Genomic DNA, 13,937 nt, shown 5'->3' with positions numbered 1-13,937 from the left:
ACTCTCACTATTACTAGACGTAGACATGCTATCACTACTAGACATACCTGGTTTCGTTTTTACAGGAAGATGTCGGTTGATTTTGGGAACTAGTCGGACAGTATAACGCGCACAAGATCTCTGAATTCAGGATTCTCACAAATGAAACAAGTAACCCTTCATCTGTTTTCAAATCCATATTTATAGTCCACGATCCCAAACGACGAAAACTCTTCCCGCCAAAATAATGCCCTAGACCAATCGACACCATCATTGCGAAGGATATGACACTTAAAAACGACGGCGCCAAAATTTTTTCGATTTGACCACTGACACCCCTTCACCTACCTTCCGACGGTTACCACTTTTTAGCCTTAACACTATTCACCACACTTAAAGGCTGGGGGACTGGTGTATCACACCTAGCCGGTTCCGCTAGCATACCAACACATATCACCCTTGACCGACAACCCATATCGGACAAGGCTGGGGGACTGGTGTACCACACCTAGCCAAACTCGACCAAATATGTAAACAATGTATATATCAAGGCAGCCAAGTATCCAGCCTAGGCCGAGTTAGCCTAACTTGTATCGGTTTTAACCTATACATCTGAAAGAATGACCTACACCTCGTATAACCAATATAAGTCGTCAAGGTAGGTAGCCGGTCCAGGCCGACAACTCTAATAGACTTAGTAAAATAGAAGCCCTCACCTTCAATAGGTCTTAAGGGCCTGGGTTAGGGCCCAGGCCCACTCATGGCCCAAGCTAGGACCCAAGTCAAGGCCCGACCCATGAGATAATCAGACATAATTAATGCTCTATAAATACGCATGGACCCCAGTAATTAAAGGTACGCATTCATTAATCATTGATTTGACTCTCTGATAGCTTTGACTTACTTGAGCTTCGGAGACTCTTCTACAGGTAACCCCTCCTGGGTTCAAGCTGACATGTATCAACTAGGGAGAAACCAACCGAAGAGATAGTGGTCTACATGGTAAGGTGATGCTTGTGCCTAACTCATCTTATTTGTTCTCTGCAGGAATAGTTTCCAAAAATGTAAGTTAATCTTCCAGTTCTTTTACTTTCAATTTAGTGGCAATTTGATATTGTTATACGAAAAAAAATATTAGAAGACTAATTAAACCTAAATATATTTTTTTATTTTTTATTATTTATTAACATTAAATATTGTATTTTATAAAATAAATAAAGAGACAATTTAAGTATCATCAATTTCTAAAATATACTATATATAAATTTAAAATTTTCAAAATTTTTAAAAATTAAAAAAAATGGATATATAATTTTGGAAAAAATCAAATATATTTGGGGGGGCCTAGGCCCCTCCCTGCTCCTATGAGGCTCCGCCTCTGGGTATAAAGAAAAGGTAATTAAGAATATATAGAAAAGGAGAAAAAGAAATAACTTCAAGTGAAGAAACAAAAATCTTTGTAGATCCTATCAAAACATCCTTTTGTGAAGCATCCAAGATAAAGATGTTAATACGTATTGGTGAACAATCAATTTATTTTGTTTTGATAAGCGTTCAATGGTCATGTCTTTTACAACTACAAAGAGAGATCAAGCTAAAGAAGAAAATAATAAGAAAGTATAAAAATAAGAAAAGAAACAACAATTTGCAAAAGATATATAATAAGAGGAAGAAAGAAAATGAGATATAAGAGAAAGAATAAGATTACAACAACGTCTATAGTTATCATCTCCTTGTAAACAGTGGGTGGGTGATAAGCATTGTAATATTTTATATTTTTGTTAAGTTTTACTCGTTTAGTTGTGCTATCTTATTTTGAGCGTGATTTCCTTATTATCTTGAGAGTTCTTAATCGTTGGGGGAGATTAAAAAGGTTAATACTTGGATAATTTTATACTCAGAACATGGAGAAGTTTGTGTACTTGTATGACTTTGAGAGGTTTGTATAGTCATAATATGGATAGTTTTGTATATTTATATATAAGTTGTATGCCTAAGGAAGAATTGAAAATAGCCCGTGAGTTTCGATGAACAAGTATAAAATCCTTTTATAGTTCATCTATTTGCTTTAAATTATTTCAGCTTATTCCTCGTAGAGAGGGTCTAAGGCTCTATTAAAAACCCCTATCTAGAAGCACATTGCACCAACCTTATCATCCTCACATTCTTTCTACTCATCAAAATCTTAATTTCCTAACATTTTTTGTGGGTAGAAGGGAGTAATCCAAGAGACAGACTTAGACTTCATCTGTTTGACACTGTGATTAAGATATGACTATTATGTCATTCAAACTCATTGGAGTGTTGGCACAAATGGATTTATTGCATAAAGATTTGATAAAGGATTGAAGATCTAATCACGCTTGAAGTGGGCTTTGAATTGGCGGCATGAAATGGCTTTAAGCTTGTAGATGAAACTTGAACTTGAAGACTATTTAACTTAGGATAGAAGTCTTGTGTCTATTTGCAGTTATTCAATATGTCAAAAAGGTTTTTAAATGGATAATTCTATGAACAACATATTTGATTGATTTAAATAACAATTAGTCAGCTGATTTCACTTAAAGTAGGTGAAATGAACTGATTGAGAAGTATTTTAAATAAGTTCAATATGTCAGTTGACATGCTGTAAAAAATGTTTTTTATTTGTGAGAATGTGAGAAACTTACTTTTACGTGCAAAATCGTTTAGAAAATAAGAAAATCACATTCTCTTTAAGGAAATCAGTGTTGCTGTTGTGTGAAATTAACTTAGAGGTCTCGGAGTTGTGATTGATCTGTGTTTTTTTGCATTGAAGGTTCAATATTTCTTGTGCACTTGTGTTGTTTCTGGTGCGAGTCAAGGTCTGCAAGAGGGTCTATTGTTGTGTTGTGTGTGTTTCATGCGTGATTCAAGAAACTTGGTGTGTTGGTTTGTATATTTTTGAAAGTTAATCTTGTAAGGATTGTGTAATCTTTTGAAATATTGGAAAGCCAAACCCAAGTTGCCTTGACTAACTAGATGTAGCTCCATTGAAGTGAACTTGTATAAAAGTTATGTGTGTATTGGTTTATCTTTCCTGCATTGCATTATTCCTAGTTTAAATCTATCATGAAAATCAATGTACGTAATCTTTCATTGTGATCCTAACATATTTGCATAATCAATTGATAAAACATTCCATCAATTAATCTGGGCAGATAAAGTGATTAAATTCCAAATCTGGAATTAATTGATTTTTCTATGTACTCACTATGAGTAGTTTAATCGATTGACTATATTTTCAATTGATTGAAAAGTGTGATTCTGAAGTGATAGTTTCCTGAAATCTTTGGTCAATCAGAAGTAAGTAAAAGATTTTTACAAGCTTAAAATTAAACATAAAGTTTTCAAAAGGCCTATTCAACCCCCCTTTCTTGGCTTTATAAGTCTTTTAATGCTTACACTTGGTATTAGAGCGGGTTCTTGAAAATTCTTCAAGTTTGATCCTATTTTTTTTTCAAATGTCTGAAAACAAGCTTCCCTTTGCAAAAGATGCTTTTATGTTTAATGGTTTGAACTATCAGTTTCGGAAAATATGCATGAAAACTTTTATAGAATCAATTGACCAAGGAATTTGGCTTGCTATATATGATGAATGGACCATTCATTCCTAAGAAAAAAAATGTTAATAATGAACAAGTCAATAAGACATGGAATCTTTGGACAGAAGAAGAAAAAAGAAGGCTCAATATGATTTTGTTGCCAAAAACATCTTGACACCCATTTTTAATTTGGATGAATATTTTAGGGTTTCTCAATGTAGTTGTGCAAAAGACTTGTGGGACGTACTTGAAGTCATCTAAGACTCGAGAAAATTAGAAAATAATATATATTTAATTATAAATAATTGTGGAATTGCGATACATCTAAAAGAATTAGTTTGCTAAGTCATAACAAGGAGAAATCGTTGCTCAAGTGTGGTGGTGATGGCCTTGGTCCTAGGATATGCTTGAAATTATTATGAGTGGGGAGGTTCGTAATTGAGTTTGAAGGCGTAATTAATACAGATGGGGAGATTCGTATTGGTGATACTCTTGTATGGGGATACGAGTGGGGAGGCTCTTATGTTCTATGCCCACACTTGAGGGTTTCATAAGCAAGGAAGTTCGTAATTAGATGTGTACACGCATGTTGGACTACGAGCGGGGAGGTTCGTAACGGTTGGACCATGAGCGGACAAGTTCGTGGAAGCATATGATATCCTTATGGCCATCATCGAGTATGTGCACGATGTGATTGGATGTGCTAGTCTCATATAGGTTATGAGACTAGGGCTGTATATTTTTCTTGTGTTATAATGTTTCTAAGGGTGTGAGTATTGTCAAGAGTAGTTTTACCTTTAGGTGGGGTATTCATGTTTTATTCTGTTTGAGCTCACCCTTTTTGGTTATGTTTGATGATGATCGTATGACTTGTCATTTGGGAGTAGATGTTATTTCAGGTAATTATGAAGAGGCATAGAGATGGAGTGAGGGCTTGTTGTTGGGATTTTTATTAAAGAAACATGTCTTTAATTATTTTGTTATTTTCTTTAAGTTTGGTTTGGATTTGGACTTGTAATAATTTAATTACTGATTATGAATTTTTATTCTAAGCGTTTGGGAATGGTATCAGATATTTTAATTGATTTTAATTATATTTTGCTTTACGAAGTTATATCCGCCTAGGGTGTTACAAGTCACACGTGAAGGAACCAATGATGTGAAGAGAGCTAGGAAACATACATTGTTTCAAGAGTATGAATTGTTTAGGATGCATTTAAGAGAAACCATAGTTGAAGTCCATAAAAGGTTCATGCATATTGTTAACCATCTTATTGGCTTGAGAAATGAATTTAACAAATAGGAGTTAAACGTCAAGGTCTGGAAGTGTCTTGATAGAAGTTGACAACCTAAAATCATGGCAATTTCAGAATCAAAGGATTTGTCAACAATAACTATTGTTTCCTTCTTTGGAAAGCTTAGGGAACACGAAATTGAAATGAATAACCTGATTGAACAAGAGAGTGGTGAGAAAAAGGTAAACAACATTGCTATGAGAAAAAGGTAAATTAAGATTGAGTGTCTAAACTTTAACAAAAATAAGGATAAAGGTGTTGATAGGAATAGGAAAGCAAGTCCAAGGAGAAACGTTCATATACAACTTGGGGGTGATAATGATTATTCAACAAGTATCTCATCACAAGAAGAAAGTGAGGAGACAAACTTGTGTCTCATGGTTGGCTATGAGTCATCATCATCAAGTCATGTAAGTTCTTTGTCTTCAAAAGATAAAAATTATTATCATCAGTTATTGCATGCTTTTTGAGGAAATGCATGACGAATCATATATGGATATTGTCATAAATAATCGGCTAAAAGACTTAAATAATTGGCTAGAAAACAGAGTTAACGTATTGGAAAAAGAATTAGCTGATTTAAAAGAGGATTTTGAAAACATGGACCTGATTTACAGAAATTCAACCTATGATTGTGAATCAGTTGATCTCAAAAACCTGTGACACATGCACTATTATAGAAAAAAAAAGTTAAATACCTTTTGAAAACTTGGGAATGTTCACTAAAGGAAAAAAAAATTAGAAGTTGTTCTTGGCTCTCAAAACTGAGTTTTTGGAAAAGCTAGAATTGGCTACCATTCCTTTTTGTGAAAACAAATTCAAGAATTTTGTAAAATTCTTTTTTACAAATAAATCAAGTGATATGCCTTCTTTAGCTTGTACTAATTTTATAAGAAAAGGTCAGTTTTTAAAAATTGCAATGCAAGAAAGTATGATGTACCTAAGGGATATTTGAAATGGATCCCAAAAGGACCATGAAAGGACCTTATCTATTAAGGGTACCCTGTAATACTAATTTGTTTTATTGGTCTTGAAAAGTGATAAGAAGGATCTATGGTACCTCGACAATGGGTTTTCCAAACACATGACTAGTGATCAAGAAATTTTTTGAAAATTGAGATCAAAGAATGAAGGATTCATGACTTATATAGATAACAACAAAGGAAGAATTCTTGGAACAAAAACCATAAGCAATGGATCTTCATTCAATATCAAAGATGTTCTCCTTGTTGAGGGTTGAAAGCACAATCTTATAAGTATAAGCCAATTGTGTGATAAAGGATATAAAGTAATCTTTAAAACCTATTCATTTCCTTATATTTGATGCATTTGGTAGTATTATGTTAGTAGAAAAAAGAGTAAATAATATCTACTTGCTTGATTGCATCATGCATCAAATAGTATACATTGTGTTCTTACACATGAATCATTTAAACTGATTAAAATGAAAACATTTGGTTGAAGGGCTGCGACAACTCAAGTTTGTAAAGGACAAAGTACGTGAAATAGACTAAGGTTTCTTTTAACCCTAAGAATTGTGTTTCAACTAATAGACCTTTAGAACTACTTCACATGGACTTATTTGGACCTTTACGAACCGTGAGTCTTGGTGGGAACTTCTCTGCATTAGTCATGGTAGATTATTTTTCTAGGTTCACATAGACATTATTTTTAGCATCTAAAAATAATACTTATCATGCTTTCAAAAGACTTGGTAAGATTTTAGAAAATTAAAAAGATGGTAAAATTTTTTCTACTCAAAGTGATCATGAGGAGAGTTTCAATATGAAAAGTTTGAAAACTTTTAGGAAAAACATGGTATAAGACGGAACTTTTCAGCTCTTTGAACTCCTCAACAAAATGGTGTGGTTGAGAGAAAGAATAGATCACTTGAGGAACTTGCTAAAACCATGTTGAATGAAAATTTACGGCCAAAATACTTTTGGGTTGATGCAGTCAACACAACAAGTTATATTTTACATCGTGTGTTAATTATTCCTATTTTAAAGAAAACCCCTTATGAGCTTCTTAAAGGAGGAAGACTTGTTATAACTCATCTAAAAGTTTTTGGTTGTAGATGCTTTTTTCTAAATAATGGTAAACAAAAACTTGGCAAGCTTGATGCAAAAGTTGTTGAAGTAATCCATCTTGGTTATGCTACAAAAAGTAATGTATATAGGGTGATGAATCCACCCCAAGGCTTATAGCTTGGGCTAACGCCTAGGCCAAGTTTTCTTTATTTTTTTTTATTTTAAATAATTGTTAGGTCTTGAATCTTTTGGTCATTATTTATTTATATTGCCTACAACCTAATTGGGCTCTTTCGATATGCAGCCCACATTATAGACTAAGAATTCAATGTGTTTGCCACTTTGGGCAAGTCTTGTGTTGCAGCAGCATCCAGCCTTCATGCGTTCAGCATCTAAATTGGGTCTGCAACTAGTAGAGTTACCAGCCCATATGTGACCAAGGATCTAGCACTCCAACTACTACATGCACACCATAAAAACCTTGCTTTAATAAGACACACCTCTGCTAGGCTTCCTTTTCTCCCACACAGAAAGCCTTCGCGCAGTATAACCCTTAGCTGCTAGGGTTTCCATTTTATCTTCACGAGTGCCACCCTTAACTAGGGACACGGTTCACGTTATCCTTTCCTTTGTTTTTGTCGATTGGTTTCTTTTCCTTTCTCATTGTACACATTTTGTTTCTGGCTGCCTTCACCTATAAAGGTAGGCCAACCCTTTGTATCAATTAGCTTTGATGAATATAGTGTGGTTTATCCCCTTTCTTAAAACTCAAACTTTACCTCGTCGGGTTGCCCTAAAATAGTGAAAGTTTGAGTAATAGTTCCCCACTCGAACTCAATCGAGTATTCTACCACGTATTTGGTCGATTTCCACTAACAAATCGACGTTTGTAGGCCGCTCAAGTGATTCATCATCGATTGGAGCAAGATTTCGCTGAATCTGCGTGATGCCGGCCTTATCAAGTGGTATTCAGAGCCACTTGATTCTTGGTGTGTCCAAAGCTAAGCTTCTTATCTTGTTTCTTCTTTCGATTATGTATTATTCTGCTTCCATTTGAGTTTGATTTTTTTTCTCTCGCGTATGCTTTTTGTGCTCACTCGCATTGCTAAACTTGATTCATTCAAGTTGTTCAGATTTTTCTTGAATCAATACCGTCATGATGAAATGTCTAGATCTCTGATTCTGCCATTCAATGCATGTCTTAGGATTAATTCTCTTTTTTCTTACTTAGCTTTATTTTATTCTGATCTTTGTTATATCTAAGTCATATTTAATTTGTTTTATATGTCGTTAATTCCATAACAGTTGTGCCTAATTTGTGTATTGTTCAATGTTTTGCCTATGTTCAGTCTACGTTTTATTTTTTTAAAATCATTACTTTTTGTTCTTGTATGTCTTTTGGAGTTCTGACTTTGCTATTAGATCATTAGCAATTGTTTTGTAGTGCCAATTGATATTGTACTTGTTTAATTTTGCTAAAATTATTGTTGTTTGCCCTGTGTTGTTTCTGAAACCAATATGTTGGCCAAGGATTGCTCTTGACCGAAGCAACTCAAAAGTATTCAACCATAGAGTTCTGAATTGTATCAGGATATACATGTGGAAACTCATGCTTGGGTCTGTGAATGCATAGGCTGTGTTAGCACCTCGCTCTTGCGCATTATGTGTTGATGAATCATTTTTGGCCTTTTTTGTTGTGTTCAGATGTTTTTAGCCATATCTATTTTCTGATTCAACCTCTATGTAATTACATCAGTCCTTGTTTTCATTCCACTGTTGTTAGTGGTGCTATTACTAGTCGTGTCTTTTTTCTTGAGCCACCAATACTTGTTTTCAAGTTCTTTTCCAGCCTTGGTTCTTGTTGCTATATTTGCACTGTCAAGCTACTTGAGTCTAATGATGCATTGATTTTTGCCACATCAGTTTCCTTGAAACAACATCAATTCATTTCTATTTGCTCCTAATGTTTGTTGTTTTAACTATTTTGGTTCAGTCTATCTGTGAGACTATATTCACATCCATTTGCAGTGCATCCATTGATTTCTGATAATGCAGAGCTATTATGTTGGCCATATGCATATATGCTTCCTCGAAGCAATTTATTCCTGTTGATTTTGGAATCATACATGTGTTGCTTTGAATCATATATGTTCAGTTTGTCGTTGGCACCATTTATGTGCAAATCAGATTAAAATGTTGATTCATAGTGTTGTATTACCTTCTTTTTGGCTATTTGTTTACTACTGAACATGGTTTCATTATTGTATGGTTTTTGGCTAAATCACATTCTACTACATTCGTGATTCATTTGCTTTAACGAGAGTCAATCTTTCCTTGATTGAGTGTCTTTCAAATTTTTTAAGTTGACATTGGAAGCATGAAATTTATTGTGAACTATGGCCTAAACTAAAGAATATGATTGATCTTTGAAAGCTGAAAAGAAAATCAGTGAAAAGGAAAGGAAAGAAAAGAAAATTCAGTGTAAACAAATTGATTAAAAGAAACTCTAGAAAAAGAAAGTTGCTAGAGCAGTTCACAATTTCCCACTATTTTGTATTCTAGTTTCAATTTGAGACGTGTAACATCTTGTCAGGATATTACAGATTTTAATAAAATAAAGGAATATTAAATTTTAAATATATTGCATTTATGAATAAATCCTCATTTCCCAAAACACGGGAAATTTAAAACTTTATTATTTTACTAAAGCATCCATAATCCATAATTACAAAGCTGAAAGTCTAGTCAAAATAGGCCATGATCCTTTACAACTTATTTCAAATCAAATGTAGAAAACATAAACATAAAAATCCCAGTATATCCCCGCTTCGCGACTAAGCCTCACCAGCACCACCTGCATCAATAACATCTGCTCACGTGTACCGCGTACACGATCATTGCCAAACACAAACAAATGGGTGGCCATAACCAGCACACTCACAACGGCAACACTCGCCAACCCGAGCTCAACTCAAGGGTTCCTCGTGTTCATCCGCCATCCCAGGCTCAACTCAAGGGATGCCATTCTGAGCTCAACTCGAGGAATGCTACATGCTTAACCACTATCCCGAGCTCAACTGAAGGGATACGTTTCGAGCTCAACTCAAGGACCCAGCAATCTTACCTTTGAAGCATCACCAAAAGCCTTGTAGATCACACCTAAAAAGTCCAAGAACTATAACTTACAACAGCCAAATCGCCTAGCGGGGGACACAAATCGCTAGGCGCTATCTGCTCTGAGGCCGCCCAGCGGGGGGATGCGTACCGCCAAGTGCCAAGCGCCTAAAAAACCATAAAGTCTGCAACAACCGGCCGGCGGGACAGTCCATACCACCAGGCGAACGTGCTATAGAGGGCTACTGCTTCTGCCGCTATCGCCTGGCGGGACCTTTCCCTCCGCCAGGCACCACTAAGTCCAGAACCTTACTGACGCTGTCGCAATAGCCTTGCAGTCTATAATCACCGCCACGTGCTGTATCAGAAATGGCACACTTCTGGTTTCTGGGTATTTCTGCACAGATTTGACTCTTCACTCCCAGCATCAAAACTCACGCTGCCTTCCACTAATCTAGTAGAATCACTTTCCTAGTGGCTAGCTTAATGTCCAATTTCCTACTTTCACCATAAATTCAACCACACAAGGGTACAGTTTGGCCTTTCTTAAAGTCAACCTTATTAAACATTACCACACCACAATACACTCCCAGTGCTTATTGCTTAACTTTATTCTAGTCCATACATCCATTCCCAACTCATTCCCCTTTCTAGCGTTAACTTAGAGTTAAATTCCCATTCACAACAATTGTTCAAGTCTCTAAACCCCTTGCACCCAACTTATCCAGGTCCAAAATTCCTACTATGCCATAATATAAGCAAGACCTATAATAGCTAATATCATTACCTCCTAAGGTAATCCCAACCTCTTTAGTGCATGCCCAAGAACTCCATCATCAAATTCCCGCAATCTCACAAAATCCAATCTACTAATCCCAACTAAACTGTAATAGAATGCAACCTAGCAATTGTTAACACAACCATGCAACAGCACTACCAGGCGACAAGTCCCGTGCCGCCAGGCGGTACTTATACTTCTGGCAATTTTCCAGAATTTCCGTACTTGCAACTCCATCCAACCCCAGCTTTTTTTATTGTAATTGGATTAACTACCCAATGGCTTCACTCATGTATTCATAATCACGGTTCATTCCTCAAATTCATAACATACCATCCCAACAACAATTACCAATTAACACAGTGCGAATTGAAATAATCCTACATAATCAGCCCTAAAATATCTACTACTGTTCCATTCAATTTCTACTTAAATTTCGTGATTATACCAACATTATGATATCTAAGCCATTCTTTAAGGATTTGGTTAGCTTTCCTCCCAAACAGAATCAGCCTAGGCCCCCTAAAATACCAAAAACGAGGGAAAATGTTCGCGTCGCCTGGCGGTTGATCCTTACCGCCAGGCAGTTCAAGCAAAAACCCAGAAAACTGGGTAAGTCTCCAAGCATCGCCTGGCGGGTAAAGTAGTGCCGCCAGGCGGTTCCATCTCTGGAACCCACAAACACCACAAAATAGCATAAGCCGCCTGGCGGCTTTGAATGCCCGCCAGGCGATTTCTGGAAAATTTCTAGAAAACACGAAAATGACAGAATTCACAAGGCATGCATCCAGTTTCATACATTTCATCGTATATAATCGATACACAAAATAAAATAACGATTACAACTCTCCTAACCTGGATTCCTAAGCTTAACTTTGGAACTTGAAAATTCTCCCTTGATTCCAATGACCTTCCTTGACTCTCCTCTATACAGTCGAATGATCCACCCCACCTCACAACTCTCAAATTTCGTTCTCTCCTTTGCTAGCACAATAACAAACTACCAAAACCCTCTCTTCTACCACTAATTGGCCTTTTAAATTGGGGCTTAATTGTGGTTTAATGGAATAAAACGAAAATGATTTAAAACTAGTGTTTATTGTCATTCATGAGTGCATTATGGATTGTTTTTCAGCCACTCCTAGGCTGCCCAATTCATCCAGGGTTCTTTCAACTCTTCACATTCACAACAAAATTCAAAATGGCAAAAATAAAGTTTAATTTGGGTTTTCTAAGACTTGAACCCATAACCATGCAATGCTAAACCAATGCCAAACCATCATGCCAAATTCCTATTTCATGCTAACTAATATAATTCAAATATCATATTATTCCACAGCATGACTAACATATATTTAAAAATAATAACAAATAATAACACAAATTTGGCATACATAGGACTCAAACCCAAGTGCTCTTACACATATAAAATATTCTCAATCAATTGAGCTAGTACTTTTCCACATCATGCCAATCAAAATTTAATGCCATAAAGCTTCTACTACCGGCATTTATTAATTAATTATTTATTTAATTAATTAAATTTTCGCGGGTCTTACAAGATGCATGTTTTGTTAATCATATTCTAGACCTACTCCTTTGGTTCTTTTTGTGTACCATCTTTCTTGATTTACCTTATTTTCCTTGTTTGTCTTGTTTATTCATTTGACTTTGTCCATTTATTCTGTCAATTGATGTAGTCCAGTTTTAAATTTGAGCATTTCTTGATTTTTTGTCTTTCTATTCTTAAGTGGAAGCACTTGATTTTCCTAGCTTTCTTTGCTCTGAAGACTCACTTTTTTTGGCAGCCTTGTAGGTGTTTATCCTTGTTGAAGGTGGAGCTGTTGTGCGAAATATCTAGGTGCCTGTGATAGGTATCTTTGATTTTCTATTTTAGGTCACTGTGATATCTAGGTGCCTTTCTTTTACCACCTAGTTGACCTTCCTTTGGTCTTTAAGTTTTAATTTTTTCCACACACTTTAAAAAAAATTGTTTTTTTACAATCAAAAGTTGTTTTCTCTTAGAATTTTCATTGAGAAATTTTGTGAAAGTTATTTAGAGATCTCTGGTTAGGAAAGGCTTGGTTTCTAAGCATGTACAAGAGACTCACCTCCCTTTCCTAGGAGCATTTCTAAATCACTTTTACCTAATTTTCTCTTTAGAAATTCTTTAAGTCTTTTGTGAAAAATTGTTTTGATAAAAGTGTTTCAAAATTCTTTGCATAATAAGTTTTCATTTGTACAATAGTGTGCATTTAGGTACGCATATTAGTAATGAGTTGCATCATACCATTCTGACGAAGGATTGACCCCAACAAAGGATGGAGGCACATGATTAAGAAGACTAAGAATGTTTAGAAAGGAAGTTCACTAATCCTTGATCCCTTTCATTTGTGTTTGTTATTTTTGATTCCCTAAGTTGACTTAGTTGAATCAACTTTAGTTGACTTGTTGACCTTTGACTAGGTTTGACTTGTTGACTATAGTTGACTTGACTTAAGCCAACATGCTAATCTATGTTTATTTGCTTTGTAGGTTAATTAGGAGTAAGAAAGCAATGCTAGGTGGCGCATGGTGATTGGGGAGCATAAATGATATGGAGGAGAGAGTAAAGCAAAGGCATAAAGCATAAAGTAAAATGCATGAAGCAAGTGTACCTATGTACCTTTGGTCTCCTTTGTTTTTAGCACACTTTGGCCACTTTTTGGAGACATATGAGACACATTCTTTGTCTCCTTTTGTGCTAGAACGAAATTAGCCTTGCACACACCATAGTTAGCTCTTTTGTCTCTCATTTTTTGTAACCTTATTTGACCTAGTTTCTAGAAGCTAGGGTTAGGTTTTTGTAGAGACATCCTTAGGTATCTTTTATTTGCTTAAAGGCCCCTAAACTCTTCTATATAAGGGGTGCTCCTAGACATGTAAAAGGGTTGAACATTTTGAAGTAAAAACACTCTTGTGTCTCAACCATTTGTGAGAGTTTCCTCCCTAGGGAGTGAATACTTTTAAGCCTTATCTTGCATAGTAAGTGGTGGCACACATCCACTCATCTACAAGGTTGCCATGGCTTCTAGCCTAGCCTTGTAGTGGCATGCTTCTCAAATTTTTACCATTTCTTTCCTTTCCATTTTGTGTTTTCTTTTTCCTTTAATTGTTCCTTGTTTTCTATGTTTTATGT

At 35.5% G+C, this 13,937-nt stretch overlaps 1 long non-coding RNA gene across 1 annotated transcript; it reads left to right on the top strand.

The window, feature by feature from the left end:
* Window positions 1-10,902: 10,902 nt before the first annotated feature.
* On the top strand, window positions 10,903-13,726 carry LOC146886829 (uncharacterized). The gene is made up of 2 exons (XR_014994157.1): window positions 10,903-12,633; window positions 13,295-13,726. It is a non-coding gene; the product is annotated as an uncharacterized LOC146886829 (long non-coding RNA).
* Window positions 13,727-13,937: the final 211 nt, after the last annotated feature.

This window comes from Vigna unguiculata, chromosome 4, assembly GCF_037176805.1.
Source record: "Vigna unguiculata cultivar grain cowpea cultivar isolate G323 ecotype 2 chromosome 4, ASM3717680v1, whole genome shotgun sequence".
Classification (NCBI taxonomy): domain Eukaryota; kingdom Viridiplantae; phylum Streptophyta; class Magnoliopsida; order Fabales; family Fabaceae; genus Vigna; species Vigna unguiculata.
This window is presented reverse-complemented; position numbering and strand designations above follow the sequence as displayed.